Source organism: Anguilla anguilla, chromosome 1 (assembly GCF_013347855.1).
Source record: "Anguilla anguilla isolate fAngAng1 chromosome 1, fAngAng1.pri, whole genome shotgun sequence".
NCBI classification, from domain to species: Eukaryota; Metazoa; Chordata; class Actinopteri; order Anguilliformes; family Anguillidae; genus Anguilla; species Anguilla anguilla.
The window spans coordinates 19,217,521-19,223,520 of NC_049201.1; the positions used below are offsets into that span (position 1 = coordinate 19,217,521).

Below are 6,000 nucleotides of genomic sequence, written 5' to 3' on the forward strand. Positions count from 1 at the left end.
GGAGACACGTCCTCTCATTGATGACAACTGGCGACCTTGGCAAGCAGCTAGAGGACACGTACACAGCAGAAACTCAAGAAGTCCTCCTGACCGACTCAAACTCACCCTGGTGGGACAGAGCCAACTCTGTCACATTGCTTTGGAGTCCCGGTCAAGGTCAGCCAATGATGTGGCCCTAATGTGAACAAGCGATCGCTAGCCTAGCTCAGCCTATCCTTGAACATCGCGATACAATTCAGATTTTTCAGCTGGTCCAGGCGGAAGACTGCCCCCTACACCACCACCACATCCAGCAGCAACGGCATTCATCCAAAGACATGTCCCCATGAAAGTACAAACCACACCCATCGCTACTTCACTTCAGCCATTCAGCAGGAGCAGAATACACAGGGGTAAGAACTGTTCCAGATTAATGCAATACTGACTTACCGTATAAAGTGTCTCCTTGACTCAACTATAACTGCCAAGCCACCATAAGAGGAAGTCACTCTCTTGCAATACTATGCCAGATCAATTTCAAAATAAGTGTTTATTTTCTAAATTCAATAGCACTTTCCGTTACAGGTATGTCTGACTAAGTGTTATGTTTCCACTCTTGGTACATTTTGGTGCAGGGGGGTATTTAATGTCCCTCTGTTTGTGTTCCCGAAGTGCAGCAAGAACGTTTTAGACCTCTGAAAGTGTCCTGTGACTAACAAAGAGTCTGCAGCTACCGTATTTTTGGCTGGACTGCAACAGCGGGGCCAGCCCTATAAACGCAAATGTCTGTGACCGAGTGAGTGATGAAGTTACACCACGCATGTCTGTGACTGAGTGATGAAGTTACACCATTGGTCGGCCGGTTCGGTCCAGCCATATACTAGGTTTTGACCAGGTCTTGTTTTATTTCCCCTATTTTCCCCCATTTGGAATCACTGACATTATGTTCTCGCTTCACTGCTAAACCACTCAAAGACTGATATGCCACCCATACAGGAGAACTCCTCCCAAAGCCAGTGGCTGTTTTCCATGCTATAAATCATAAAGTGCACTATAGGGGAGACAGCACCAATCATGGAGTTACACATCTCACTGACAACTGCTAACCTGTAGGAATCTGGTGAGTAGCCTACACTGTCTGAGCCCCTTTCAAGGTCGTCCTTCTTACAAAATCCAGCAACAGACTGATAAAAGCAAGCAGACCCCAGGCTGGGCGTCTGGATTCATATACCTGCAGGCCCCAATCCCAGTCTGGACGGAAGGTCAGGAAGAGGGGAGTCTGTATTTAGAAAGAGCCGCGCTAACACTGCGCTAACACTGCGCCCACAGATATAACAGGCTTCTCACCGTTTCCAGCAGTGTGGAAACTGCCACACAGGCCGTTCCCAACGACCACGGTTTACATTCCCTTCGACTCGTCTCCGCGTCGAGATTTTCCTTGCGAGGTTTGGCGGTGAGCTTAGCGCAAAGCACATTAGGCTCTCTTGGCGCGCGGGCGCTTTCAGAGCCCGTGGAAACACAAGCAGCTCCCCCCGGGGAAATGACAGGGTACGGCATTAATTTAAGTGAGCATAAATCTCCCTTCTCCAGTTGATATGGGTAATTGCTGTTATTGGTTGTCTTTGCGATGGGCGGCACGGCCCTGGAATCCGCGGCGGGCGGCACCGGCGCGGGCGGAGCAGCCCGTCTGACTGCCGCTGACGGCGCTCAGCGAGTGAAGAGAGAGAACATAATTGCCCTCGGGTTCTTGGACCGAGCCGCACCGCTGGCGACGAGGAGAGAGAAACGCGAAGGGGGGGCGAAGCCGGTGCCCTCGTTCGCGCGGGGCAACGATTCGGCCGGAGCTCCACGGGTCAGGAACGGTGCTGTTTTCAAGAGCAAATGCCATCTCTGGGATGGCTGAAGGTTCGCGGTTTAAGGGGTGATGACATGACCCTGTTTATTCCTGCACTGGCAGCGTTGGGCTCTGGGGCAAACGATGAGCGTTAGTGTAGAGTTTCGTCAGGAAAGTCCACCTCCCACAGGTGCAGCAATGAAGCGGGCCGGTGGATTCTTCCTCTACAATATCAGGAGAATCCACCCGTTCTCCTCACCGCACACTCAACCCAGGTTTTGGCTCTGGTCCTCTCCCATTAAGACTACTGGAGCTCTCTCATCACTGGCCTCCCTGCACTGGCTGTATCCTCTCGCACCAATTTTAAAACCTTGATGTTATGCCATCGGCCTACCAAAAGCCCTTCAGAGTAAAAACAGACTGGAGACAAACCTCTTTGGACCGCATCTCCGCTTCTCCACCCAGACCCTCTCGAACACTTTCACCCAGCCCTAATACCTGATTATGTGCAACTTCACTACATTTTTCAGAGCTTGTGGTTCTTTGGGTTCTTTGCTGTTGCACACTGAATGTAATTTAATGCTCTCTAGGGTAGTTTTGTTCTTGTTTGTATAACTTAGTTTAATAGGGTAGATGACAAGTTGCCAATTGAATCTGCACTACTCGCACTCGCTGTCTTCTCTTAGGACAGCATTTTTTCCTCTAGGGAATTACTTCACTTCGGTCCCTGATCTTTGCACTTATGTTTGCACTGCAAGTCACTCTGGGTAAGAGTGTCCGCTAAATACCGGTAAAGTGAATCTCTGTATAACTGTTTCAGACTCCTCTACCCAAATGGCTCACAGAGGAACTTGGACAATACCTCTTTATCCCTAAGCAAACCCTTCCATTGAGGGAGAAAGGGGGACTGGGAAGACTGAGTGGCAACGCTATACTTTAAATGTGCTTTTTAAAGGCAAACAATAAATAAAGCTTAGCAGGGCGTTAACTCCCACCCAGGTACAGCCGCTTGCCAAAGAAGCATTAAGAGGGTAATGAGGGCAAACAGGGTTCCCTTGTAGGAGTCGCACAGTTTCGCCTTTCAAACCATTACGCGGCTCCTGGGGAACGTCCACAACAGGCAGCCAGCCGTCCAATGGCGGCACAGCAGAAAGGCAGCGTTCCACCTTCGTGGGGAACAGGCAGATGCACTCAGGGATGACCTCTGATGTCATCATGCCTGTATACTTAAAGGGTGGTAAATCTAGAGACATTATCAGTGTGGTAGACATGCCAGTGCTGACGCTCAGCATCAGAGTCAAGCAGTACAATGTGCAGACAAAAACATGTCAGTTTAAACAATTTACCAAAATTGCATTTTCATTACACACGCATAAAGGCTTCTTAAAAGAAGAGCTAGATTTCTTTTAGTTTTTTTTTAAATGGGAATGATCTTGCCATGGCAAAAAATCTCCACAAAGAGAATTTATTTTAAGAACATAATTAGCACGGATGAATGCAATTGTACATATGCTTGTTTGTGTGCTTTAAGCACCCCATAAACCTGGAGCTGATTACAGATGCCTCTCTGTCCAAACTCATCCTCATGAATCAACTGGGCTCCAGTTCACAGGGCTGGCTCCATTTGTTTGGGAGGAAAAAAGCAAAAATTCAGACTTTTATAGTGTTGCTGTAATTGTCACGCTATTAGAAACGCGATACTTCAACCTTGGTTGTCTGAGTTTCAACAGTAAGAAGAACTTGCCAGGCCTTAACAAAATGCAATGAGAAACATGTTCATTTATTTGTTTTACAAAGTACTTCTTCTAAATCTGTAACTTAAGTCGTCTTAAATGAGAGACCTCACAGCTCCTTCCACTGGAGGCTATGTAAGGGCCACTGCTGTAGGTCCTGCGCAATGTGCCAGAACAAGCCTTCTGTGTGCCTGCTTTGTGCACCCGGGAGCAGCTCTCATACAGACATTCCCCCCCGACTTCAATACTTTGAGGTGGCCATTTTAAATTGGTTAAGAGTACATGTGTTTTTGCGGGTGAATGAACACACATACGCAGATGCCCACACAAACACGCCGATTGGCCCGATTCTACCCAGAGCCGTGCCTCCCACCACCCTTCCCACCAGGCACTGCGCCTGGGGCCCCGTCTTCTCCGTCATCTCGCCTACCTTTCACAGATCCATTTTTTGTAAAAATCACAGTATGACTCTACTGTTCTGGAGGGGCCCCCAAATTATTTTTTACCGATGGCCCCCAAAAGTTTAGGGACGGCTCCGATTATACCGATGGCTCCCATACCTTCCCATAAGTAATCATTTCATTCGTGTACTTTCCTATCAATTCCTATTCCTATCAACTTTTCCATTGTTCACTGATTCCAGATGAAATAGAAACTCCCCTACTTCCACAAGATACACTACATGACCAAAAGTATCTGGACACCCCTTGGTGGCTGTCCCATAAAAGTTTCTTTCAAAAAATCAGTTTCTTTCAAGAACATACAAATTTCTTAGTGATTGCAGTTTTCAAAAGTAGAGCATATATATATATGTGTGTGTGTGTGTGTGTGTGCGTGTACAACTGCTAACAGTCTTCAAGATGAAAATGTTTTTACCTTATGATGTGACAATTAAAATCAACCTACTCATAGTGCAAATGCAAACATGTAGTACTTCCCAGAGGGAAGGAAGGTGTAAATTGTGCAAATGGACGGAGGGGTTTTTGAAGGTGTAAATTGTGCAAATGGACGGAGGGGTTTTTGGAGGTGTAAATTGTGCAAATGGACGGAGGGGTTTTTGAAGGTGTAAATTGTGCAAATGGACGGAGGGGTTTTTGAAGGTGTAAATTGTGCAAATGGACGGAGGGGTTTTTGAAGGTGTAAATTGCGCAAATGGACGGAGGGGTTTTTGAAGGTGTAAATTGTGCAAATGGACGGAGGGGTTTTTGAAGGTGTAAATTGCGCAAATGGACGGAGGGGTTTTTGAAGGTGTAAATTGTGCAAATGGACGGAGGGGTTTTAGTGTGAGGGAAAGGTCACACGGGCAGAGAAATGTTTTCTCACAGAGGAGAGGGTCTGGGACACGGGGTGCTGGACGATGAGAGAGGAATGTCTCCCGCGTAATGAGGAGGTCTGTCTCTTCCACCTCAGGCCCCAGCCGAGAAAGCCGGGACGCCGCCGTCCGGCGACGCTTCGCTGGGCAGGATGTGAGGGGCACAAAGGGGCTGATGGGAAAAACGGCCAAAGGTTCGGCATTCAACTCGAGATGGACGCTCATTTCGCTCATTTAAAATGACAGAAAATCGACCCTGAAATGTTGGTTTTTTCCCTGGACTGGGGGGAGGGGAGGGGGCAAGAAAAATCGCAAAATTCAGTTATCACACACGGGGTAACTACTCTTGGCCAGTGAAAATTTAATGAGATAGAATGTCTAACTGGAACAAATACAGATGAGCTGGTTCAATCAGTGGAAGCAATGAACCAGAGTTTCCTCCTGACCCTGCCTTCCGATTGGCTGACAGCACAGCAACAGGTTCCAGGAATCTCTGTGACCTTCCATCTTCCCTTACAAATGGAGAAAAGCCTTGGCTGCAATGACGAATTAAACTTTGTCTTTTCTTCTGCTCATTTCCTTTCTGGACTAACCCCACTTGTGGGCGCTTCTCCTTGCTAAACAAACAGCACTGTACTTAGTTCAGCCATATGAACAGTACACACTAAAAACGTAACAATAAAAAAACAACTGTGAACGTATATCATAGATATACAGTCCTGATTAAAGCAGGCAAGGACAACACATGTTCATGATTATAAGTCCAAATTGCGTTTCGGGAGACGGAGGTCAGTTGTTTGGAGAACATCTGAGGATGAAAAGGAGGAAATGTCCGCAGCCTTTAAAGCAGACAGCACTCACGATGCAGAAACATAGCAGGGCAGAGGGGTATCAGCATGTAGAGCACAGGGCACTAAAGAGCCTATGAACAGAGCACCCGGTAGCACAGCGCTACAAAATGACTGATGACACGCGCTGCGTTTCACTTTCCGCAAACAATCGTCTTTTTCTTTCCGACAGAGATCCCGGCTCTCTCTCCTTTTTTTTCCCCCCCTCCCCGCTTTCTTCCTTCGCTTCCATCGGTGCATTTTTGCTCTTTTTCGCTTTTTCCGTTTTTCCCACACTCTTCCCCCCCTGTCATA

General features: G+C 47.5%; 1 protein-coding gene across 2 annotated transcripts in view; it reads right to left on the bottom strand.

The window, feature by feature from the left end:
• Positions 1-6,000, bottom strand: part of ttll5 (tubulin tyrosine ligase-like family, member 5) — an 85,913-nt gene that overhangs the window by 9,913 nt on the left and 70,000 nt on the right. The window lies entirely within an intron of this gene.